This window comes from Hetaerina americana, unplaced genomic scaffold, assembly GCF_022747635.1.
Source record: "Hetaerina americana unplaced genomic scaffold, ioHetAmer1.1.p SCAF_2, whole genome shotgun sequence".
Lineage (NCBI taxonomy): Eukaryota > Metazoa > Arthropoda > Insecta > Odonata > Calopterygidae > Hetaerina > Hetaerina americana.
The window spans coordinates 74,158,489-74,174,193 of record NW_027286763.1 but is presented as its reverse complement, the minus strand read 5'-3'; positions in this window follow the sequence as shown (position 1 = coordinate 74,174,193).

Genomic DNA, 15,705 nt, shown 5'->3' with positions numbered 1-15,705 from the left:
TGAGATAGCCCGGAGAGCCAACTGCAGGGTCGTGTAGTGGAGGTTGTTAAAACATCATCCATTTATGTATCAATACGCATATATATACTATGCCATAAATATGAATATATACGTATATATATATATACACGTTTGTACGTATACTAAAACTCCTATACAATTACGCACCTATATGCCCATCTATGAACGTACATTTATATCTTACAATAAAAGCCTGTTAAAGTAAAGTTTAAATTTTGATTTTTGGATTAAAAAATGTAAAGGTGCTTAGTATTGCTTGTGTTATTATTTCGTCTCCTGTGAAGGAAGAGCGAACACGTGAAATTGTAAGTGATTACGTATGTCTCTTTTAGGGGACATGGTAATCCAGTGGGTAGATCGCTGGGCTCTTTCCCAGAGGGCCTGTGTTTGATTCTGGGTGCCGTCTCTTAGTATCCTCAGCTCCATCCAAGCGGTATTTTTTTCGGATACCAGATCTTGCTAGGAAACCATAGGAGCCACTGGGAAAGGATTTGACCTCCCTACCCTGATTCACTAATGCATGCGCCGTTGGGCTCAGTACTAGGCGAGCTCCACCAGTCAGTTCTCAAATTGTTCTTCGGGTTGATGATTGTGGTTGGTTTATATCTCTCTTATTTTTTCCTGATGATCCGATCTTTTACTGTTATGTGGGCTATAGAAATTCCCTGAGAGTTAAGTAAATTCGGGTGATTTGTAACTTTATACAAGTATTAGTCTAACTTACTCTCTTCGTACGTTAAGTGGTTCCCTTCCCAATTTTCTCGCTAACTCTATTTTCATAGTACTTTGTCACAAATCTAGCGAATATTCTCTCCCCTCTCTCCGCTTAGTCCTCATCATCATTTGGGCTACAATCCTCTTGAGAAAAGCATTCAACCCTCTCTTTCACAATACACTGCTGGATAAAATTATACCAAGTAGTTTTAACTGGAGACGCCTCCTTATGCATAATTCGAAAAACGAACGCTACGCCCTTAATTTAAATTCATCATGACAGTAGGAAAAATGTTACGACGGAGTGACTCGCATATAATCTAATCGAATTTAAATTGAATTCGTTTGTCCTTGTGAGAAAACAAGCACCGCGTTTCGTATAATGTTCAGTAGCTCATAGAACCTGTGAGTCATATCAAAAGCACATTGTGATCAATTCATTCGAACGCGGTGTAGTATAAGGTGAGCTGGGTTAAGGGAAATTTGGTAGGACTCGCACATCCCATGGATGACTACATATCCTGAGTTCCTTTGGAATTGCGAAACAACGGATGATGGGAAAAAGCAGCAAACTGAGCGAATAATAATCGCTAAACCATGGCGGCCAAACTGATTTACGAAACGATCTCTAGGGAGCTCCAGTCGTTTGCTCGTTATTGATCCTCATCGCAGAGCTGATAGATTGTTTTCAAAATTAGTCCATATGATTGTTTCATACCTTAGGAACGAAAGTAACTCTATAATATATATGTCGGTGGTAGCTATAACAATCGAACGGTTTTTCATTCTTTTGGTAATCTAAGTCAGAAACAATTGATGAATAGACTTACGGTGATTGGAGGACTCGCGAGACTATGGGCTGCTTCCAAGATAATCCAACTCATTGATCGACAATTTCACTGAAATCCCGTTTAGCAACTTCGGGGCGAATTTAGCCACATACCAATCAATACTTTGGACCTGGAGAAACATGCAGGATTACCAGGTAATCAGTCCTTTAAGGAAAAACATTTAATACTTGAACTGACAAGCTTGCACAGTCATAAATGAGTCAATTTTTTTATTCCTTTAATCATTTTTTGCCTGCTTCTCATAGCGGCTTGCGTTTAATTCTCTTATTTTTTCTATAGATGATCATTTATATATTTACTTACATTATATACCGTGACTTTTGGAATCTTTCTTCTAATCAATCATAAGTAAGTACGCCCCATCTGAATTTTTTTCTCACACATGAAACATATTCTACTTTTTGTGAGCTAATGAAGTCCTACGGCCGTTAAAAATTTCACTGAAGGTACTTGCTATTTCTTTATTTTAAATGTGGAATAACTAAATTGTTTAATGCCGTTAGTTGCAAGTTCATATCGTAAAAAGGTTTTTGAGATTTATATTTTTTTAGCTTGTTCCTATTATTGATTAGTTTATTTATATTCAATAATTCCTAAAGGAAAAAGGTATTTTTATAGGTATTTTTAAATTAGTTTGGAGGCTAAGTATGGTTTGACTCGGCACTTTCCTTATCATTAGTTGCGATGGTCTTTTACATGGATTTGGTGAAGGTACATATTGTTAAATTATTTTGTAGGTAAATATTGACTCTTTTTTTATAGTTGACGTTAAACGTCAGTTGTGAGGATGCATTTAGTAAAGGATGTAGTACATATAAATAAGCAGCTTATGATTTATTTCCCATACGACCGATTGCAAATAAAAAATATAACGCACAAACGGCTATGATTAGTTAAAATAAATTTTTATATTCTTAACGCAATACAAATTAAATTTCGACACTTAATATTTTGAGGCGTACGAAAAAAAGAAAGGTTAACTTAAACGTGAAAATTGTAGAGCAGCAATGAGAGTAGGTAGAACAGTTAACCTATCTTGGAAGTGTCTTAGACCATGATGGTCAAAGCAGTAGGGACATAGTAGTTATTCCGGGGGGAAGAGAAGGTTTCAAAAAGAGCAAGGAGTTGATTACATGAACGGTAAGTAAGGATTTTAATGAAATATAAGTGAAAGATTCATTGTGGAGTATGGTTTCACACGGCACGGAAACTTTGCCATTGAAAAAGATGCCAGACGTAGATTGGAAGTTTTAGAGTTGCGAATGTCAAGAAGGATGGAAAGGAGAAATCGAAGAAAAGGAAAACAAAGGAAGAAGTACTAGGCATTGTGGGTGACGAGGGCAGATTGCTTGGAGAAATCCGGAGGAGGCAGGAAAGGTAGATTAGTATCATTATATTAAGGACGGGATGTTGAAGACTGATAGAGGGAAAACCCTAGGCAGACGTGTTAGGGATAGGAAAAGAATAGGCATGGTCGGCGGTCGTGGCGCAGTTGGTCGAAATGAAGGGAAGTAGAAAGTAGTTGAAAAAGGTATCTTTTAGCGTGGAGTGTCAGGTTGTTTTGCTTAGAGGGGCTAATAGATGTAGGGGGTTTAAATTTTGGTCCACCGAAAACCTGCGTGACACGGTAAAATACCACTTAATAATAATATGGCATCCTATTTCTAAAATTAATTTATTAACCCGCGGTTCGATTAATTTGTATCGCTATTAAAATGCACAACTTTACATTTTTTATCCACACCGAATTGAGGGTACAACATCTCATCCGCAACCCAGCCAAGAGGACGGATGGAAAGTTGAAAGTGTATCCCAAGGCCTCCCTCCTCCGGTCATGATCACTTTTGAGGTGTGGCAACCAGTGACGCCTCTTATAAATTTACATTGACCACGATAAAATGTATCCTTCCTGAATGACTCGGCTGGAGTGTTGTAGCCTTGCATCCCACCGCCCGGCTTAGATTCTTCCCCAAAGCCATAAACCGACGACATGCCACGAGCAGCGAGGTCCAGGCCAGTCTGGATCCAGCCTTGCGGAAGCCCACACGATGAGCGAACTGCAAATGCCGGCAGCCTTGGTGGCATGTCTTGGTCCCCCGCAGACTTCCTCCTCGCCACCTTCGCCTCTTCCCGCCACGTTCGCTCGCGACCAAAGCAGAAGGGTGTCGGAAATGGTGCAGATGACTCGCACAGCTTGCCTCCTCTAGCCACATAGCTGCTGTCATGTTCAACGTGGCTGTGTTCAGGGTCCCTCAGTGTCAAAAAGTATTCGAGGGGAATGCATGAGTATTGCAATACAATAATTATATATATGGACACATATATATATATATATATAGACACACACGTATATATATATATGTCTATTTCTTCGAAATGGAACGCTCTCAAATATATAAAAACACAGGTGTAGATTTTTAAAACCTAGAAACACAAAGAATATATATATATTTTCTAGGTATATATATATATATACCTATAATATACACAATATATATACCTACACGTATATATATATACATATATATACATATATATATATATATATATATATATATATATGTATATATGTATGTATATATATAATATATATATATATACAGTAACAAACAATATAGAAACACAAAAATAGGAACACTCACACGTCATTTCTTGACGTGTGAGTGCTCCTTTTTTTGTGTTTCTATATTGTTTGTTACTGTGTAATGTACTATTCGGCACTTCCGTGTTACGTATACGAAAGCATATATATAGTATATATATATATATATATATATATATATATATATATATATATATATATATATATATATATATTTTTTTTTAAAGTAAACTACCGGTTAAGGTAGGTTTTTGGACTGACACAACTACCAAACAAATATTTTATTACTCCTAACAAAACACAAAATCAATCATCCTACTCTATATCAGGTCCCTCTTCATCTCTGAGTACTTCCTTCCTCCCTTCATCCCGTCCAACAACCCTATCCTGTTCCTTCCCTTTCCTCTTTTGCCCAACATTCTACCCTCTATCACAGTCTTCAACATCCCACTGCCGGTCAACACCCCCTTCATCCACTTTTCCTGCCTCCATAGGATTGCTCCCAACAAACCCCTCTCTTCGCCCACCATACCAAGTACTTCCTCATTTGTTTTCTTCTCTGTCCATTTCACCTTCTCCATTCTTCTCCACACCCACATTTCAAAAGCCTCCAATCTACGTCTATCCTCCTGCTTCAATGACCACGTTTCCGCTCCGTACATAGCTACGCTCCATATCAAAGTTTTTACGAGTCTTTTCTTAACATCCTTACTCAAAGTCCCTGTCATCAACTCCCTCCTCCTTGTGAAAGCCTCTTTGCCTTGCGCAATTCTTCTCCTTACGTCCCTACTACTTTGACCGTGTTGGGCCAAAACACTACCGAGATACGTAAACTGTTCTACCTGCTCTAGCTTTTGCCCTCCTATTTTAATGTTAAGCTTGGCCTTTTTCTTTCTAGAAAATCGCATAACCTTTGTTTTATTAATATTGATTCTCATCCCATACCTGTCGCACTGAATTTCCAATTCACTAAGCAATGCTTGCAGCCCCTTGGCTGACTGACAAACTAAAGCTTGGTCATCAGCAAACCTAACTGATTTTACGAATTCCCCGCCCACTTTCATTCCTACCTCGAGTTCTTCCCATGCCTCTTTGATCATTTCTTCTGCGTACAGGTTGAACAGCAACGGTGATAATGGGCAACCCTGCCTTACACCCCTTCCTAACACTGCCCATCCTGACTCCCCGTTTCCCACCCTCACCTGAGCAGTCTGAGACATGTACAGGTTGCGGATTAGCCTCCTTTCCCTCCAATCTATTCCTATTTTCTGCAATATACTCGTTAGTTTTTCCCAATTTACTCTATCAAACGCTTTTTCGAAATCTACGAAACAGGCAAATACCTCCTGGTTGTGTTCTATATTCCTCTCGATTAATAATCTCATTACTGCAATGGCATCACGCGTACCTCTCCCCTTCCTAAACCCAAACTGATCATCCCCTAAGTAATCATTTGCCCTACTCTCTATCCTTTTGTTTATGATCCTGAGAACAACCTTAGCTGCGTGGGATATCAAACTAATTGTCCTATAGTCCTCACATGACGTGGCCTTTACCTTTTTCGGAATAGGAACTAAAACTGATCTCACAAAGTCTTCCGGCCAGATTCCCTCCTCATAAATACTACGGATCAGCCCATATAGCCTCTTCCTCCCACATTTTCCCAAGCATTTCAAAAGTTCCACGGGAATGTTATCTACCCCCACGGCCTTATTTAGTTTCATCTCCCTTAATGCCCTTTCTATCTCATTGTCTAGTATGCCTGGACCTAAGCTATCTTCCTCTACGTCATGTTCCTTTTCAATGTCTAACTTTGTTGGTCTAAGCTCTTTACTATACAGGTCTTCTACATATTCCTTCCATCTCTCTTGGATCTTTCCTGCGTCAACTATTACCTTACCGGCCTTATCTCTAACTGCTATCGTTGATCTCCCTTTCTTACTTCCCGATAAAGATTTAACTATGCTGTAAAGCGCACCGATTTCCCCCTTCCTCTGCAGACTTTCCATATTCTCGCACTGCGTCTTCCACCATGCTTCCTTTGCTTTATTTGTTGCCCTCCTCAATTTATTGTTCAATTCTTTGTACTTCATTTTGCCTAATTCTGTATTTATATTCTTCCATTTTCGCCGCTCATCCATTTTTGTAATCATCTCATCCGTGATCCATGGTTTACGAGTCCTTTTAGCGTTAACGGTTCCAATAGTGTCTTTTGCCGCTTTAGACAACCCTTTTTTGATACATTCCCATTTTTCTTCAATAGTACTTAGCTCTTTACCGTCCTCCATGATTTTCTCTACCGCCTGTTTGTATTCCTTTCTTTTCAACCCATTTAATGCTTCTACATTCCATTTTCTAACTCGCCGCCCCTGCCTTATCTTTTTAAAACGTACGCTACATTTCATAACAACTAAATTGTGGTCTGAGTCCGCATCCGCTCCCGGGAAGCTGTGGGAATTTATCACACTGTTCCTAAACCTGTGTCTAACCAGGATATAATCTAGCTGATATCTTCCCGAGTCGCCTGGCATTTTCCATGTATACCTGCGTCTTTTGTGGTGTCTGAACCAAGTGTTGGTGATAACTAACCCCTGTCTCCTGCAGAACTCAACTGCTTTCTCCCCGCGGTCATTCCTCGTGCCTAAACCGTAGTCCCCCACCTCATCACCATCTCTTCCTTCGCCTACTGTCGCATTCCAATCCCCCATCACTATCAAATGTTTCCCTGCAGGAACACATGCAATCATGTCCTCTAACTGATCGTATATCCTATCGACCTCTTCTTCCTTATGGTTGCTCGGTGGCATGTATACCTGGATAATAACTAAGTTCGTCGGTTCTGCTTTTATCTCCACTAGTAGTATTCTATCCGTTACCTGCTCTATGTTGACTACGCTTCTTCCTACCTCTTCATTTAATACTATGGCGACCCCTCGTTGGCTCTCGTCCCCACCGCTGTATATTATTCTATACTTATCACTCCAGTAATCCCCGCTATCTTTCCATCTCACCTCGCATATACCTAAAATATCTATATTTCCCCTTTCCATCTCTCGCTTAACATTCTCCAATTTCCCCGTCCTCATCATTGTCCTAACATTCCACGTTCCTATTCTAACTAATTTGGTCTTCTTCTCCTGCGTCTTCTGTCCTGCTGCTGCTGGTTTTCCGTTGCAAGGGTTTCGTGGGATGACGACCGCGGAAGCCTTGCCTCCCCCGCTGCCGGGCACGACACACGGCCGATTGGGCCGAGCCCCGTGGTTGCCAGGACTCAAAATATCTCTATTGTCCATCACATTGTTCTTGGGAATGATAATTGAGGTGGTTTCCCGTTGCCTTCCTCAATATATATATATATATATATATATATATGTATATATATACACACATATATAACACTTTTGCGAAAGTCTCACGGACGTGAATAATAATGTATAAAAGTTAGCGCTAGTGTATGCAGACAAACACACAGAAATACACAAAAAAGAAAAGAAACTCCCTCGGTATCGAATTTTTGGTGGTCCAAGCCACCTTCCTCAAGGAAGAGAAGGACAGAACTGAGGGGAATTACGGGACTGGAACGATGGATGGAAGGGGAAGGTTTGCGAGGGGAAGAATTGGGAGGGGAAGAGTTAGAAGGGGTATTTTTAGAATGGTGGGGAAATATGGAAGGTGATGGGGTGAAGGGAGTATGAAAATATGCGCAGATCATGGTAATTAATGCCTAAAATTAATACCTGGGCAATTCCAGGTATCCAAGAGCCAGATGAAGGCTTGTTTTTTGTTTTAACTTTCAGTGGGGGATCAGGGGGTGGGAGGGATGCTAAGATGGATACACTATAGCATTTATCAAAGGGAGGGTTGTTTTCGGAGGCGTGTTTGAGGATTGGGAGCATACTAATCACGGAAGAATTCTTGCATGAGGTCCGATGGTTATGATTTTAATATTTAGGAGTGTAGTACACTATCCAATATAAAAGGCAGGGTAAAGTTGGCACCTCTGAAGGTAAACTACATTGCCGGATGTGCATGTGAAGTAAGGAATTGGTGGGAAAGAGTTAAAAAGCGGGTGGGGGGAGGATGGGGTTCTTATATATATATATATACTACCTTGATCAAAAATTTCCCGGAATTTATTCAGAAAATTAAAAATACAAGTTTATTCATCTAAATCTATATTGTCCCCTTCAAAGTAATCCCCATCGACTGTAACACACTTATGCCAGCGCTTGATCCAATCCTCGAAACATTTTTTATATTCGGTATGTCCATCAGTGCTTCCTGCGATTTTTCCATTACTTCCTCTCGGCTGCTAAAACGCGTTCCCCGTAATGGTTTTTTAACTCGATTGAACAGAAAGAAGTCACAGGGAGCCAAATCAGGTGAATTCGGTGGCTGTTGGATGGTATTTGTTGCATTTTTCGTCAAAAAATTACGAATAATGATAGCACTGTGCGACGCTGCGTTATCATGGTGCAAAATCCACGAGTTTTTGCCCACATTTCTGGTCTCTTTCGGCGAATTGCTTCACGCAAACGTCTCATAACGCCCAAATAATACTCTTTGTTTACTGTCTGGCCTTCTGGCAAAAATTCATGATGCACTACACCGTTGTAATCCATGAAAACCGTCAGCATTGCCTTCTTTTTTGACTGAAAACGACGTGGTTTTTTTGGTCTCGGCTCATTTGGTGAACGCCATTCACTTGCCTGATGTCTGGATTGCGTGTCGTACTCATAAACCCACGTCTCGTCTCCAGTAATGATCCTTTTGATGAATGTGGGATCGGATTCAGCCTCGCAAATCATGTCTTTTGCGACGTCAACACGGTCTCTTTTTTGCATGAAATTGAGGTCTTTTGCTGCTACACGACGGAAACCCAAATCATTAACCACAATGCCTTGGGCGGATCCATAGGCAATTTTCAAGTCCTCCGCTATTTCTCTGATGGTTAATTTGCGGTTATTGACCAACATTTCTTTTACTTTATCAATTTTTTCACCGACTTTCGATGTCGATGGTCTGCCACTGCGTTCATCATCTTCGATTGACTCACGACCACTTCTGAACCGCTCGTGCCACTGGTAAACGACCGTTTTTTTAGAGAATCGTTGCCGAAACACTTTTCCAACATTTCCAACGTCCGTGCGCCACTAAATCCGTTTTTTACGCAAAATTTAATACAAGTTCGTTGTTGCAAATTTAAATCCATTTCTGCAATTGTAAAAAATCGCCAACACACACAGAGATAGATGTACTCTTGGCTACGTAACTTTTGCAAATGTCAAGTTATGACACTAAGATTTAAAGGGAATATCAACAACAGATGTACCGATTTAACAAAAAAAACAGAACTCAAATCGGAACGATGGGAGCGGCACACGGTGGTTATTCCGGGAACTTTTTGATCAAGGTAGTATATATGTGTGTATATATATATATAGATATATATATATTTATATATATATATATATATATATATATATATATATATACACGTATATATATACAGGGTTCGTCTGGAAAATAAGTGTACTGAGCTCAGGAAAAAAAATTTATTACACTTTTACATATCTTAAGCTAATATTCCTCAAAATAGGACCCTTGTGAGTCGATACACTTGTTCCAGCGGTGTTCCCATTCCTGGAACGCTCCCGCGAAGGCATCATCGGGAACCTCTCGAAGACTCGTCGTCGACCTCTTCTCTGCCCTCCACGAACATCTTGTGCCACCGAAAGATCATGTTTCTGGACATGGCTGACTCCCCGTAAGCCTGGTTAATCATACCGACAGTTTCGGTAGACGATTTTCCAAGCTTAACCGCGAATATGATGGAATAACGCTGCCTCGGCATCGCGTTCCGTGACGTGGGTCGAGCGTGGAGGTTCGCGTTAACAGAGCTCCTCACTACACCACAGCTCAGAGCCGACTACCTTTTTCAGCGTCGCTTGCCAACATACCCCCCTCCAATCGCAGCCCGTCAGAGCGGTGCTGGGCGCGCCTGGAGCGGCGGGAAAAAATCAGTAGTCAGTACACTTATTTTCCGGACGAACCCTGTATATACATATATATACATATATTAATAAAATGGTGGATGGGAAAGGAGGAAGGGTGGAGAGAAACCCGGCGTCGGCATTAGCCTACTCATTACGAAAGGTGCCAAGGGATCCGCAGTTCAACATCCCATCCGACGGACGGCGTACTCACTCAAAGTGCCCTCCACAAAGCTCCTCATTTAGGGATCGGGATACAATTGAAAAATATCTGCTGTCTTCAGGACTCGAACCCGGGTCCTCTGGGTGGTGAGTACGTTTGCAACCGCACCATCCCGATCCCCATATATCTTGTACGAAAGTCTCACGGATGTGAATAATTATTCAAACGAAGGGGTGAAATGGCGCTAGACAACAAAAATATAGAAAAGGCATAAAAAAGCATCCTCACACGTGTGTCAAATTTCCGGTGGCAATCTGACAGTTCCTTCGTTCCCCAGGGGGAACGAAGGAACTGTCAGATTTGGCAAATTTGTAACACGTGCGGAAGTCCTTTTTTATGTGTTTCTCTACATTTCCTGAAAATTTAGATGGTCTCCGTTAGTTGATTCTTGATATTCAATCGGAAGAGGGGCTTTGCTGTGGAGTAGGATGTTTGATTGTTTTTGTCAGGAGAGACAAGAGAACAATTTGATTTTTGGGTCCATCCAAAACCTACCTAAATCGGTAGATTACCTGTTATAATATCCTCAACACATGTAATGGTTGGTTGCAACGGTAAAATAAATTGAATCTAAAGAAATCGGAATAAGTAGGTAAGATGATCCTTGCCAACCGGTTGGTCATTGTTTTTTTTCACAACTATGTAAATGTATGATTTCCTGGATGGGGGAAATAAAGCCCCATTGTCTATCGATTTCTTGACTACCAAGCCAATCTGACTCATAATTGCTAGCATCAGCGCATACATACACATTACCCTGCAACCTTCCACTGGTGTACATTTTGAAATGAGAAATTTCCCATTTACTTTGTTTATATTGCGAGCTGTAATTAGGCAAAATAATTCCCTCTGACGGCGTGTTTCTCCACAGTTTTCACAATTATTTCACTCAATTTATCATCCCCCACTGCATCATAATCTTGTTTACAATTAATAATAATAACATGCACAATATTTTACAAACATTTTATCCCTGGCAGCTTAAATTATAGATTTTCTGATAATCGTGTGATTCGACATTTTCTGGTCTTTCGTGTCAATTTTAACGATTCCAAAGGCTTTCCTTAGAGTTTTGTTTAATTTGTTGATTGCATAATTTTATGCAACGTGCCAAAGTATTGGAAGAATGCAGAACGAGGTCTCAATAATGCAAAATAACACTCTTGCATGACTTTAATTTGAATGTTAACCGCTATTCTATTGGTGAATATCAATTTTGTTAAATGGAAGTCCTTAGTTTTTTCATACCTTTATGTTTTTTTCTGTGTTAGATCCGATGTTTCAGCGAATGTCAATTATTTCAGCTGATGCGCCGTGCTTTACGTATATCTGCCCCTCCGAGTCTGCTGGTGTAAGGATAATGGAAAATATTTTCCCTGAAGTACATTACTACGTATCTTATGACACACTTCTCGGTAGCTGAACGAGGTCATATAGCGTTGTTTGTAGCGTTAGTGCAGCTTACAAACTTCATCAATATAGTTGTGAAAATTCTTGAAATGTCCAAAACGTTGGCAAAAATCGTAGTTGGGAGTATGAAAACTTCATAAATAGTTACGTAAAATGCGTACGGCTTTTTCCTGGTTTAAATAGACCTATCGGAATTCCGCATAAATGCCAGCCATCTTAGAAATTTCACCGCGATGGCAGACGACAGGACGACAATACGGCAAGGCATCTCGAAACTTCGTTGGTTGGTTTTTATAGGCGCAAGTTCTCTGGGTGAAAAAGGAAAAAAAGTACGTATTACTCTAAGAATTGACCCCTAGAAAATTCAATTGTGGCTTGGAGAATACAATTTCTCGCTAAAATCCTCAAGTTGACGAAATTGTCATATCAATATTTTTAAGAGACGGCAAGCAGCAAGATTCAAAACTTCCGATGTTAGGGGGCTCGAAGTAAAATGATGAGAGAAAAATTATGATCCCTCCTTCCAAAATAAAACATACTTTCACCAATTTACTCTCAAAGTAATTGATTACACTATTATATCGTTGTTAATCATACTGGTTTCTTTATTGTTACACATGTATGAGTTGATTGCAGCGAAAATAAAAATAATAAAGTCAGAGCAGTTCAGTAGGAAAATGGGCAGACGTCGAAGAGTGCGATGTGATACAAAAGAGTCGGGACTGGAAGATTTATCTGGATTAATTAAGGAGGGATTTACCCAATACGCTTCATGCATTTGCGCGCGGACATTGCGATGGGAAATACGCGCGATCTTTCCACTGGCGGGTTGCCACCTCGGGACGAGAGGGAGAAGAGAAGTTGAAGGGGAGGGGGAAACTCGTATATAAAACCTGGCTAAGAGCAGATAATTACTCCATATAAAAAAGGTGAAGGACGACGGCATAGGTGTCACGTGGAAGTCATGAAGGGAGAGGGGCAGCCAATCTGCCTATTTATTCGAAAATAATGGGTTTTTTGTCGATTTGACGTTCTATACGCTGACGAGGCTCTAATATTCCGCGCAAAAGATCGTTTGGGATTAAGAAGGGAAAATTATATCTCGCGGAGCACTTGCGAACGTGTTTTTACTATCGAGCGCAATCTCTTTCCCTTGGAGCCATTGTTCGTGTGGGCACGGATTATATATATTTGCAAAGATGCATTAAGAAATCTATTCTGCAGTTATGTGGCCTCAAATTGGCGTCATGGATTCGCATTAGCGGTGGAAATGGCATCTCTGCGTCATCCACTTGCCATATTTCTGTAATTACTCAGGTAAAATTCCGCTATAGGTTTCCCCGCGCCAATACTTGCACGTTAATCACGATTGTTGCATGGAATAAATGTGCGATTACCGATTCAAGTATTCAGATGCGTCATCTGGAAACATTTTACTCTGCTCTCGGATCGTAGGAGCTCCTCCGGTGACGTTGGAAAATCGAATCCATTTCAAGAGACGTCCTCGATTTGTAATTTAATTTTTGCATGGGTAATTATTCTCTCAAAGCGAATATCGATTTCCTGTTACCCCGGAGTATTAGCTCCTTCTTGTCGATTCGTTTTTTGGTGTCAGTTGTGGAAACAGTAAATAGATATAGCACGCCGTTCCCCGATAGAAACGTTTTAAACACTCAGACTTCCTGTTGGCTTTCTTTAAGAGTGGGCTAAGGTCAACGACAATCCATCCCCTTTGCTCCTCATCTCCTTCAGTCTTCTTCTATTCCAATTACCCCTATCTTTCTACACTGTGGAATCATTTTGTTGAAGCGGAAATAGGTTGCGCCACGTTTCCACAATAATATTTCTTATTGAATACGCGTATTTATTATCAAACATACAGTTTTTATTTTTTTCCGTTTAATTATTGCCTAAATAATCGAGTGAAAATGGCCTCAGTTGTCGTTATTATTATTTTTATAAAGTAATTAATAGTCATCACTTGACGTTACTCGAGAGAGGTCTTCTGGGGATATAAGAGGCTCGGGACTTTCCGCAACCTTGCTCTACCTCTCGCCTGATTAAAAATCCAGAGCAAGGAGACAATAAAGTCAGGTCTACCCATCAATCTCACACGGAAGATTATCTCGTTTGGATCAACCTCCGAAATGTCTGGGTGTCACTTACTGCTTTGTCTTCATTCTGACAACACAAGTTGAAAATGGTTTCGGTCACTCCGACTGGGTCATTGGGGTCCCGTGGATGTATGGTGGGTTCTGCGGAGGCACCCGCGAACGGACGGCAAACAACAAGCGAACCTCACTTACTCCAATCCGACCTTTGCGGCCCAATGCCGTCGGTTCAGTAAACATGTCCAGGCGGTTTCTACGAGCTGAGTGAGTGACACAATTCTCCCACGCACAAAGCGGAAATACCGCGTGGACGCCCTTCAAGGTTCGGCTGCATTCGAAATTGGTCGTTTCGAAATAAGAAAATCTCGAGGCATTGGCACCTGGATTCCGCGGCGGCCCATACAGTTAAGTAGTCGTGAGGGGGAGGAGGTGGTGACTCAACATCTTGCGGACGTAACACAGTCCGCCGCGGATGCGAATCCACTCTCCTTGGAAGGCCATCTGGTGGGATGCGAGGGAAATCCCCTGCATAGACGTCTGCCTCCCAGGCGGCACGTGAGAGTTACCCATCGTTGCGTTGGCTTGAATTGCATTTCCATGGCGCCTTATCGATTCCCCAATGAGCCAGACTTGGAAAGAAATCCATTCTATTCAATCTTTCATCATTTCAAAGCAATCGAAGTCTAATGTGTGTCTCAATCGAATTGCATGCCACTGGATAGAGAAAGAGCACAATACTCTAGTAATACACTTTTCGACTGGAAAAATGCGAAATAACATTGATACTTTCGTCGCAAAAAACTAATAATATGGTTAACTTACAACTTTATTTGAATTAATGCGTCGCATCACAATTCCAAGCGGAACTAAGAGTCACTTATGGAGTTTGCCTCGAATTGTCCGGCTAATGCCCTTTTAATAAAAGTGTCCGTATTTGTCGCCTCCATAAAAGTGCACTCCATAACCCAGCTTTCATGAAATAGGGTCTTCCTTTATTAGTTATCATAGAAATTGGCTTGGAAAATCCAAAAATGTTATGCATGCTCTTATGGCAAGAGAGGAACATTTTACGACGAATCATTTCGTGTATTCCCAACTCAGGTTTTCTGGTGCACTCATAGTTTTCAATAATTGCTTTTTTCTTGAAGCGCGCCCCGATTTCATCCGCGGGAAATTGATGCTAAGCCTCAAAAGTCTAAAATTTGATTTTATTATGTTTTAGTCCCAAAAATAATCCCGCCTTAAATACATTTCCAAACGTCATATTTCCAAAAAAAAACGCTGTATTCCCTGGTTTTGAATTTTTATGCCCTCGAGATATAATGTAGGAGAAAGTTACGAGTATGAGTTGTTTCAAGGAAAGAATACTATAGTATTTAGAATTAATTAAAAATTAGTTGGATGCATTTTTCGATTAAATCAAAAAATTAGGACACTTTGAGGTTATTTTTCTGCTCAACTAATTCAAATGAGGAGTGATACAAGAGTTACTACTCGTTTACCATTTCATTTGTCATGTTTAGCATTGAAATTTTATTTGAAGTTAGTTTACTTTGCGTTGGAGTCTGAACTATTATCCTTTGAAACTTTTTATTATTATAGCAATGACTTAAAATTTCCATTGATTACGCTTTTCTGCAAATGGGGCTCTCTCTTTATCTTGGGAACCATTAGACCAACCTTTCTCTCGGGACATTCGACCTACAATCATTAAGGGACTCCGAATTCGCATTCTGATATTTAAATTCATTGCTCTCATCGCCAAGGTTTTTACTATTGA